The sequence below is a fragment of the Sarcophilus harrisii genome, chromosome 1 (assembly GCF_902635505.1).
Source record: "Sarcophilus harrisii chromosome 1, mSarHar1.11, whole genome shotgun sequence".
NCBI lineage: Eukaryota > Metazoa > Chordata > Mammalia > Dasyuromorphia > Dasyuridae > Sarcophilus > Sarcophilus harrisii.
In genome coordinates this window covers 293,094,277-293,106,118 of record NC_045426.1, presented here as the reverse complement: position 1 = coordinate 293,106,118, position 11,842 = coordinate 293,094,277, and the positions used below count along the sequence as shown (strand labels likewise).

General features: G+C 35.8%; 1 pseudogene; it reads left to right on the top strand.

The window, feature by feature from the left end:
- Positions 1–3,570: 3,570 nt before the first annotated feature.
- Positions 3,571–6,003, top strand: LOC100923045 (annotated as a pseudogene).
- The last annotated feature ends 5,839 nt before the right edge of the window (positions 6,004–11,842 follow it).

Below are 11,842 nucleotides of genomic sequence, written 5' to 3'. Positions count from 1 at the left end.
TACTCTACCCCCTAATCTCTCCTACGATTATCTGTATACACCAAAAGATCGAGCCAGCACAGAATAGTGAGAAGGGCCATTTTACTAAGCATATGCAAATATAGTATTTTCCAATAAGTAATTAGCCTTAAGTGCTCGGTTGCCTGATTCTAGTGCACTTATTCAGAGTTTCAGCCCTTTACATCTACCAGCTGGTTGATACTAGCTATCAGAATTTTGATTGGGTGATAAATATGGATTGAATGAATCTAAAAGAAGGTAATATTAACTCTACATAATGGTGGGAGAGGAAGTTCATGGAAATGGTAATGAGGAGAAAAGTATTTTAACTTTCCCATCATAACTTGTGAGTTGAACAATTGAAGGAGAAGTGTTAAGAATGAAAATACAACCAGTGCTATCCAGAAAGACTGTTATCAGAAGGGATCTAATTTCCCCAGAGTGTGAAGAGATACAAGGAATTAGAAATGAAAAGTTTCAAAATTTGTTACCTATGGAGGGCAAAATTTCAGAGGACATAATGGAAGGGTAGATCCTGAGTAGGATCTTGAAGGGAATGGGAATAGAGAATCTGGCAGTGAGTGAAAATATTTTACAGGGAAAGCAATTTCTGTTTTATGTACAGTGTCTCTCCCTCTATTCATAAGATCTATCCAAAGGACTATAGATTTTGATAATTTAAAGATATCGTGGTATTTGTGGGCTAGATTTCCTCCTCTTCCCCCTTCCCTGTTTATTCTATTGTTTTCTTCTTCAAAAAACAGAGATATTTAACTCTTTTGTCTCATGGGATTTTATTCATGATTTCTTGAAACAACTCTGGAAAACCAGGTTTTGATAAAGCCCATTGGGATTTAAATGGAGCTATTTGACTATGCCTTACATTTCAATCATTCTGGTTTTCACTGAATGGCTAATAATAGTTACCAACCCATAACTTACTTGGTTACTGTTTGGATTTTGTTAGTTCAAAGTGAATGTAAATAGCAATTGTATCTGTTCTGGCCAGAAATCCTGAGTAGGCAAACTGAAATTTTTTATGTAGGCAAAAGAGGCCATCTTTTGCCTCATTTCTTCTCTATACAATCACTGAATGGATGTTGCCTCAGACAAACTGAGATCTAGGAAAGATCTTAGCATTAAAAAGCCAAGATCTCACCCCATCCAGGGCCACCTCCAAGTAGTTCTGATCTATGTCTTCCCATTAGACCCAGATAATTCTGGAGGAGAAAGTAAGGCTGATGACTTTACAGCCCTGCCTCACTTAATTCCAATTCATTTGTAACTCAAGACATCACCATCCTGATGTCATTGGTCCTTTTTGGGGATAAATAGTAGGGCTTAATAAATGATTTTTAAAAATTTTTATGTATGTATGTATGTATGTGTATATATATATATATATATATACACACACACACATATATATATATATATATATATATATATATATATATATATATATTAAAGGAAGGGGAATAAGATCTGTGCAGTGACAGCTAAAGGTTCACAATTGCCACAGTTGCTGGAATGGTTATAATACTGATGCTGTTTGAGTGGTCTAGATTCCTGGTGGTCTAGAGGTTGCTGGCTATAAGAGAGTTGTTAAGAATCCTTTTAAATTGGCCGAGGATTCTAGGAATGGAAGAATTCACTCATTCCCGAAATACTAGTTGCAAAATGAAAGTTTATTGTTAGATAGAAATCAGTTTGCCAAGAGACTGACTTCTGTAGTGGCAGATCTATGGAAAATGGAGTCTTGCACTGAGAATGCAATTCTCAGTAGACAGACAGTCCACTGGCAATAAAGGGAGCTACCAAGGTCCATCTGCAAAGGACTTTAATTGATGGAAGCTATTATACTGAGTGTTTTAGTGGGGGCTGGGACAGTTCGAGCAGAGCAGGTCAGACCTGATGGAGGCTGGGACAGCCCGGATCTCCTATTGGAATTAACAACACTTCAAAGGGATGCTTTTGACCAGGATTTTTAATTCAGTCAAAGGCTCTGGTATCCTGGAAATATAACTTATCTAGGAAGGATACGCCTCAGCCAGGAGGAGCTGAAAATCTGAAAGAGATCACAGATCTATAGGAAATACAGTTTCTTAAAGGGAACACAACCTGGAAATACAATACAATGCAATAAAATGGGAGCATGTTAATAATTAAGCAAAAATTTCACATGGGTTATCACTGCCACAAGAAGACTAGGCAACTACTGTGAAGTTGTATCAGGCCAGAGTACCTTCTCAGGATGTGTTTTCAATCAGAGACTCACCAACCATTGTAAAAATGTTGGTAGTCTAAGAAAGGGTTGATGGAATCCTTTACCTTCCTCCTGGGAAGAGGAAAAGTAGTATCAGAACCAATGGAAGAATGTTGCTGATATTTTCCATTTCATATAGTTTTTGTGGTTTTGTGCACCCAATAGAGATATCATATCCTCGACAAACAGTTAGAGTTGTTAACAACAACAAAGAGTGTTTATAGACTCATTACTAATCTGGACATTGGGGTGGTATTGTCATATTGTTCTAGGGGAAAGAACATATAATTCTCTCCTTTTCTTTGAGGAAGAACTATTACACTTTTCTTTAGTATTACACAGTACCTGTTTTGCTTTTACTTAAAAAAAAAAAAAAGTTTTATTTTCCTTTCCCCATTAGTATTGCCTACACCAAGAGAATTGTTCACAGAAAAACATAATAGCATTTAAATGGCAGAAGGTCTTCTAGAACAATGGCTAAAAAACTTTTAAATAGTTAAAGATTTCACTCAAAAAGAGCTTTTGATTATGTGGATTATATCTAAATAATATTTTCATATTGGAAAATTTTAAATCTTATCATTATTATGAAAATAGTTTTGATCTTGAGGACTCCCTGAAAGGGTCTCAGGAACGTCTTAGCACATTTTGAGAACCTCTATAGAAACCATGAGATGTGATGTAATAATAGCAATATCTGCCACAATTTCCCCTCTCACATTCTTTGGTATGGGTTTGACCTTTCCTTCCTCCCTTTAAAGGAGAAAGAGCTGTTTTTGGTATTTGATTGGATAGAACAGTCACATACATACTTTGATGTAACTTCATGATGACCTCTGTCCAGATTAACATTCTTGATTATTCAAAGGCATTCAAATATCCTCCCACATGGAGTCAAGACATTTCAGACCTGGCTGATTTCTTAATACCATATGAGTCACCACACCCTCTACTGCTGACCAGACATGTCTTCTGCTGACCGGACAAGTAAGGCTATGTCCACCCAAGCTAAATATGGAGTGAAACTTGTTAATTGCAAAATAACCTACAAATGCTTCATTTCATTCCAATATCCAATCTGAATCAACAAGGTATAGGCCTGAAATAGGTTTATCTTTAATACCATGATTTCCCCATTTCAAATATGCAACCTCTTCAAAATAGGGCATTTTCCTTTTCTTTCTTGGTGATTTTGAAAAAAAAAAAAAAAAAAACTAGCCATTGTTCTACCTGCAAGATTGTCTTAGCCAAATAGTATTTGACTTAAAAATGGTTTATAGCCCCTCTGTCTCTGCCTCCTCTCTATGAGCCAAGAAGGTGGCAGCAGCTGGAAAAAGAAGTGGAGGAGGTTGGAAGAAGGAGGAGGTGGAAGGTCCCGGGTGCACTGGGGCAGCTGGTCTTCTGCAGACTCTTGGAGAGTTCTGGAGGTCATCAATGCTCCTTTCACTCAGTGATGACTTCCTGTTCTGAGTCAACTGGCCAGACACTGAATTCACCTTGCCTTCTGTTGGTGTTTTCTATAAAGAAGATAATGATGTCATTATGACAACAGCAGATAAAGAAAAATATAAATTCACCCCTCCTCCTTGTAGCAAGTGGAGATGAGGAAGAAGAAAAGGATTATAAAAGCCTACTCCAGGTGAATCATTGCAACCACTATTTAAACCAAGCAGTTGTTCATCCAGGATTGAAGCTTAATGGACTATGCCATAGAAAACACATTCAGCAATATCATGAAAAAAAAAAAAAAAAAACTGGTCAGAAAATAAATATTCAGGAATATTTCCTTGGGAACAGGATGAAAAAGAGCACAATAACTGAAGCAGAAAAAGAAGAAAAGGAAAATGAAAACACCAAAGAGAATTCAAAGGAGATTCCTCCTAAAAATATTAAAGGTCAGATGACTCCCTACTATCCTGTGGGGATGGGAAATGGCACCCTTTTGTAGCTTGAGATAAAACTTTATGAGATCAAGTACTATGATATATATCTATCATCCTGAAACAAAATATGAAATTCTTTCAGGAGCTGAAGTTACTATTTGTGAATATGAAGTTGTCATATTGACACACCTCTCCTGGGGTGAGCTCTGAAACTCTCCTCTGTCAGAGACCTACCTTTCAGAGCAGTTAAGTAGTTTCATTAAGATTAGCCCAGGACCATTTCCTACTTAGCTCGAACTTAAGTGGTCTCATTCATCTGGAGATCTGGACTTGATATAACTTAAGTGGCCTCATTCAACTGGAAATCTAGTCCTGGGGGCAGTGATAACATTGAAGGAATCTCATGCAATAGAAACTCCAGTCTCAGATTTCTTATAAAAAGACAATTTTAAACTCCAAATCTTTGCAGAAGTCCTAAGTAGGAATTATGCTTTGCCAAGGGATCTTCCTCTTGGCACAGCTGTCTAGCAGGACTCTTGCCCACTGAAAAGAAATTCTCTTCTCAATGATAACCTTTTGTTATTTCTCTGCCAAGCCCTCTTGCCACTCAGAAGTCTGTCTTCCTGGCAAAGCTGGCTTCTCAGCCAACAATAAACTTCCCTTTTGCCAATCAGACTTTTCGGGTTTGTGAATTCTTTCACTTTGGACCTGCATGGACCAGAGGGAATTCCCACAACTTTCTGCACTGCCACTAACTGAATCAAGATCACCTCATTAAGCCTCACAATCTGGTAAAGTTGGACCAGAAACAAGAAGTAATGAAGATCCCTTTTAAAAAATGAAAAGAAGGAAAGAGGAAGAAGTGTTTTCAACTAAAAAAGATAAATTAACCCCCATGCCAAAACTAGTTGCTCTTGGTACTCATCAACTACTCATTGCTGGAACAACACACATCTCCAACTGACTGACGACCATCTTACAAAGGAATTTCTTAAGGGCTCTTACTGTTTTCATCGGGGTGTAGATTGGTAGAAACATGAATTTTGCTATGGAAAACATGTACATTAGTACCATGAGGATAAGGAAAGTGGAAAATCTGTTGTGCCACAGTTCTCTTTTAATGTACTGACCCAGTTTCCCAAATTGTCCTATTTAGTTACTCTGCCTCAGATTATAACCATTCCCTCTTAATGTTTGATAGGATAAAGGTCTTATATATCTTAGACCTTAGGCTATACTCATTCCCTCTTAATGTTTGATGGGATAAAGGTCTTTATCCATTTTAGATATCATTAGAATATCAGGAACCTCTCTGGTACATCCCATTATGTCATTCTAGGTGCCTGCCTCCATTATGTCATCCTCCCCTCATTAGATTAACCCCATCCAGGTATTGCCCCCATTATGTCATTGTTACCCTATAAAAGAATCTTGTATCTGACATTCACTGCTGGATTCTTTGAGATGATAGTTTCATTCAGCCCTGGGACCAAACATGGATCCATTTGGTCCCAGTAAATCTCTCCATTTAATAAACTATTAAATTGTTCTCTAATCTCTATCTTGCTCAATTTCTCTGGCATTACAAATCATCTGTGATCATGGGAACATGGAACAAAGAAGAGCATATTGAATGAACAAAGAAGACTACTAGAATCTTTCTTCTCTGAGATGATGGTACACAAATAATTAGATGGTATAACATTTTTTTGTGGGAATGGAGATATTTGTGATTTACTTCTTCCCTCAAACCCCACTGAACTAATTAGTGATTTCCTTTTTGAACTACTATTTCAGGAAAACCCTCATGTTTCCAACTCCAATTTTCCAAAGCTCTCTTCTACAGTTTCATAATAGCAGGTCTGTCAGTGGTGAGGGGAAAGGGAGGTGGAAAGGAAGAAAAAGCAATTCCTTTCTGCTGCTTCTCCCACAATTTCCAGTTGCATTCACTGACTCCTTCATGACAGCAGAGGTTACATCATTAGTCCCCATTTCAACTAACATCATGATGTTAAAAAAAAAAAAAAAAAAAAAAAAAAAGTTCAAGAGATAATTTCTGGATAGTTAATCATTTTATTAATAATACCAGAATTTTTCATAAAAGATCAGTGACACTCTCAAATTCAAAAGAAAATCATGTCTGGGCAAGCTTGTGGCAGGATGGGTCTATGGCAATCAACTCTCAATTGGGTAACAATGAGAGAATAAATATTATAATGTTAGGCTGAGATTGTTATGTCAAGTGAGACTCTTCCTATATCAGGCCATCCCCAGTCTTAAGCTATCTATTCAAAGAATTTATCATCATATAGGTGGTGTCCCAACAAGAACATTTAAAAAAGTTAATCCAATCTCATTATCAGTAATGTCATCTAGAAACTAAACTTTTGAAATGAGGATTTTAGGGGGAAAAAAAGGGAGGGGTGGAGCATATGGGGAACTTTGGATCTCCCCGATCACTGGCTATTAATAATAATTTCTGTCACTTTGTGTCCCAACTCAAAGGCTCAATCCTCCTTGTCACTTCACAGTCATTACCTTATCTCTCTGGTTGGAATGCTCAGAAAAGCTCCTCTTAAAGTGAGATGAAACTTTGTTTTTTGTTTAAAAAAAAAAAAAAAGCATATAGATATTCAGGATAAAGGAGAAATAAACATAAGGGAGAAATCAGGATAAACAAATGGGAAAAAAATGTTGATTTCTATTAGTATTCCATATGTTTATTAAGAGATAAAAATCTTTAGAAAATTTCACTGTACTATATTCCAAATGACCATATTCCAAAAATTCTTTAAGTCAGTTGCTTTTAATCCTGAACACATCAACTGAACTCTCAGCCACACTAGTTAATGCTCATCTTATACAATTCATAGAATATAACTTAATGCATGGAATCTTAGAAGTGGGAGATCTTGCTTCATAATTTAGACATCATTTAATCCCAAATCCTCATTTTGTGGAGAGTAGAACTGAGATTCAGGAAGGCAAAGTTGCATAGTATAGAATCTAGATCTCCATAAATCAAGTTTAATGTTTAAAAGTTTTTTTTGTTTTACTTTAATTATTCTGAACTGACTTCCCTAACTTTCTATGATATATGCATATTTTAAAAAATCTTTCTTGGGGTAGCTAGATGGTGCTTTGTATAGAGTGTCTGTCCTGAATTCCTGAGAACCTGAGTTCAAATCCAGTCTAACTGTGTGACCTGGGCAAGTCACTTAACCCCAGCTGCCTCAGCAAAAAATAAATAAATAAATAAATAAATAAATAATAAATCTTTCTCCATCTTAGTTTGAAATAATATATAAGCAGCTAAGAGGCATAGCAGAAAAAGTACTGGGCCTGGTACCAGGAAGACATGAGTTCAAATCCAGCCTCATATTGGCTATGTGATCCTGGGCAAGTCACAAAATCGTGCTTGCCTTAGTTTTCTGATCTGTAAAATGAGAAGGAAATGACAAACCACTCCACATATTTGCCAAGAAAATCCTACATGGAGTCAGGAAAAGTTGGACATAACCAAAAATGATTGAAGTGCAATAAAATACAATTTCCCCTCAAATACATTAGTCTGCACTCATCTCTGCTGAATGATATTCTGTTGGTTATTAAATATAATTCATATTATCCAATATAATGTTCTGATTGGTTTTCTGGAGGTCTCTGTTCCAGCCTTTATTTCAACACCATGAGAATAGCCAGAGATAAAATCCAAAAATCTTTATTGTCTCCTTCGTAGTCTTGTCTCCTTGCCTCAGGCTCAGGCTAGCTTTCTTGGAGACCTTCTGGAGTTTTGGTTTCAGTGGAGAAGTGAAGGAGAGCCACCATGATGGTATGAGATGGAATGAATCTGGCTGAGTTTGTACCAGCTTTATATGCTCTATTTTACCATCATAGGTGTGAAACTTGTAGAATAGGTGTCAATCTTGTAGAACTATTTTAAGTACTAAGTACATGTCCTGAACTAGAGAACTATTAATCACCATGCTAAACTAGATAACCATTGTCTTATCAATTCCACTGACTTCACACCTTGTAGTTTCAAGTTGTGTATCAAGTACAGAGTTCTGGCCCATAATATCTCCCACTTTCTTTTGTTTAAGAACATAGGTGGTCACGCCCTCCCTGACTTCTCAGTGAGGTAAGAACCCCAAAAGGGGGTGACCATGCTCCTCCTGACTTCTCAGAAAAGGGGAATGAAAACACCAAAAAAGGAGGTGATCATGCCCTCCCTGACATCTCAGGAAGGGAGATGAAAACATGAAAGAGAAATGGGGAATCAAACCAGATTAGTGGGTTTCTGAAGGGTCTCACTTGAAACAGGTATACACAAATCCATCAACAAGGAAGGTATTACACAAGTACATACTAGTAGTAGTATACAAGTACAGGCTAGTAATGATGTAACAAACAACATGAATCAACACGAGGAATTATACATGTCCATAATTCCTAGAAATAGTCCAAAACCAATCTATTGTCCATTACTTCATGTCTCAGGGAATCCAATGATTCTTGCAGGTTTTGAAGTCCTGCAACAGTCTCATTATCAGCCATGCTCTTTCAGTGTCAGATGTTTCTTAGGTGTTTTCCTTTATTTCAAGGTTTTTTCTCTTTTTCTGTCTCTCTCCAATGGACAAGGCGAATATGGCTTGTTGGCACCCATCTGATTCCTTCTCCATCTGTAAAGACATAAGCAAACCCTCTCTCCCAAGCAGTTAATCTATTTAATCCCTTCCATTTACCACTTTCTGGATCTCTCCTCTTTATCTGGCAATTACATTGGAGCTGCATGCACTGGACACTGCCCTTCTGTTGGGTTAAAAAGCCTGTATTCTCCCCAGTTGTAATCCCTTTCTCCATCTGATTGTTTCTCTACCGATTGATCATATCAGAGTCCTGAACTTCTAAATACTCTCTGGGTGTAACCTTGGCTGCCATCATGCCCATCTGTTTTTTGTTTGAGATCTTGGAGCTGGGCCCCACATCTCATTTACCTGGGTCAATCTACATTCTGAGGCCCAGTGTAAGCCCTTGTTGCATTTTGGACGTAGGGTTTTGGATCTTATTCTCCTTTCTCACTCTATTTCTATGCCTCTATTAAGCTTTCAAATGCCCTACTTTACCACACTGAAAACATTGATGAGTCTCTCTGGGAGTCCCTTATATATAATATTTCTTCATCATGTTAGAAGTGTTTTTTCAAGACTTCAGACTCTCCTAGATTTTATAACAGGACCAAGTTCTGTCTCCTTATTAGATGATGTGTACAGGCCCTGGTAACAATTTACTATAATGAAAATGTAAAAAATGTGAACATTGTTTCTATCACTTCTCACAAGCTGAGTTAATGTGCTTTATGTTAATTTCTCCAGGTCCTCTGGAAAAATGGTTGTTTATTAATTTGATCAAACTTATTAAGCTTTTCAAAGTTGTTTACAATGTTGTCCTTATCAATATTGTTTACTTTATATTTTTTCAATCCATGCTACTTAGGGTCTTTGAAATCATCTCTTTTATTATTTTTAAGGTCCAATAATATTCCAATACATTCATATATTACAATCATCAAAGAAACAATAAAAGGTACACCCTTAGATTCTAGCCCTTAATTCTCTCTCTTTATAATTTCCTTTTCAGGAACAAAAGCTGATTGTGACTTGTGACTATTGTGAGTATTTTCAGTATTGTATTGTGACTCTCTCCAATATTAGTTCCCCCTTCCTCCACATTTTCATTTGCTGTCCTATTGAATTTGTGTGTGTTCAACTTTCTTTTTTCATTTTTAGATAAAAATGGAGGCCATCCTTTGCTCAATACCCTACCATTATTTCCCAAAATAGATAAAAAGGAAAACAAAACAAAATATAAGGTAGTCAAGTATTATTCACATACATGCACACACACTCATACCCACACCCACAATTATGAAAAATATTAAGTTCTACCACATTTCTTTCCATATCAAATGTAACTTTTTTTTACTCTCCTTCTTTCCCCTCTTAAAGCTCCTAGAGCAGAAAAAAAGTCTATATACTACATTTCAAGAAAGATAAACAAAATCTGTTCAGATTTATTAGAACTAGAAAGTAAAGGAAAGATAGAAAGAATCCATTGGTCACTGCTTGAAATAAATTATAAAAGGAAAAATATCCCAAAAAAGCCATAAACTAAATTCTTCTTTCTTTCTTTCCTTCCTTCCTTTCTTCCTTCCTTCCCTCCCTCCCTTCCTCTCTTCTTCTCCTCCTCTTCCTCTTCCTCATCCTTCTTCTTCTTCTTCTTTTCTTTTTCTTCTGTATTTTTTAAAATTAAAAAACCAAAATAGACAAAAAGGAAAACAAAACAAAATATAAGATAGTCATGTGCCCAGCAGAAAACCTTAAATGGAGTCACAAAGACTTTTGTACTTGACTGAAAATGAAATAAACAAATGTGCCAAATAGTATACTAAGTGCTAAGGATCCAAAGTCAGTAAAAAGTTTCTGCCCTCAAAGAGCTCACAATCACAAGACCATATAAAAATAATTAGGTACAAAAAAGTTCTATACATTATAAATTGGAAATAATGAATAGAAGAAAAGTACTAAAATTAGCGTAAGTAGTTGTATTAGATCCCAAGTTCCTGATTTCTAAGTAAATGTTCATTTTATCACAGCACACCACACTACACTATACTACACTGCACTGCACTACATGTGCCATCTAGATACAATGTGATGTAACAGAAATTGTGATGGACTTGAAGTCAGGAAAGACTTAGATGATTCCATTCTGCATAACTATTACTTAACTTTTTTGAGACTCAGCATACTTATTTGTAAAATGAAGATAGAACACTTATAAGAATTACTTTACAGGATTATTGAAAGTTTCAAATGAAGTCATCTGTATAAGTTTTTTGTGTATGTTTTTTTTAATGATACATAAGCATTAGCTGATATAAGCTGGTTGATTTTAGAAAACATGAAAAGACTGGCATGAACTAATAAAGAATAAAATGACCAAAATCAAGAGAACATTGTATAGAGTAACACTACTATTGTTCTAAGAACAATTGTGAATGACTGTCATTTTTATTATTATAAATACTCAAATCAGCTACAGAGGACCTATGAAAGAAGATGCTATCCACCTTCAGAGAAATAATTGATAATAGAATGTATAATACATATATAAATTCATATACAGACATATTAGAAGTGAGGGAGGAAGAAAATGTGTAGCAGACAACAAAAGGAAAACTCAAAAGGATAGAAAAATAAGGTTCCTTTGGAAACAATGTGTTGTGTAGTATTTATTACAGAGTTTTTTTTTTTTTTTTTTAAGTAAACACTGTGAAATGGATATTTATGGTTTCATTTTGAATCCTCTTTCTGTGCTGTGCTATGTACAAATGTTGGGGGGGGTGTTGTCTTTTTATATTTAAGTTCAAAATGAATAATTTTTTTAGTTGTCAAACAATATGTTAACTTTGAACTTCTAATTCCTAAGCAAAAAGTAACTTTGGTCTGTTTCCTCCCTCTTTGTTCTCCTTAGCTGGATGAAAGCACAAATTAGAAATCTAGGATAATATTTTATTTTATTATTTTTTATGTATACATATTTATACAGTTATCTTGTTGCACAAGAAAAATCAGATCAAGAAGGAAGAAAAAGAATAATTAAGAAAGAAAACAAAATGCCAGCAAATAAC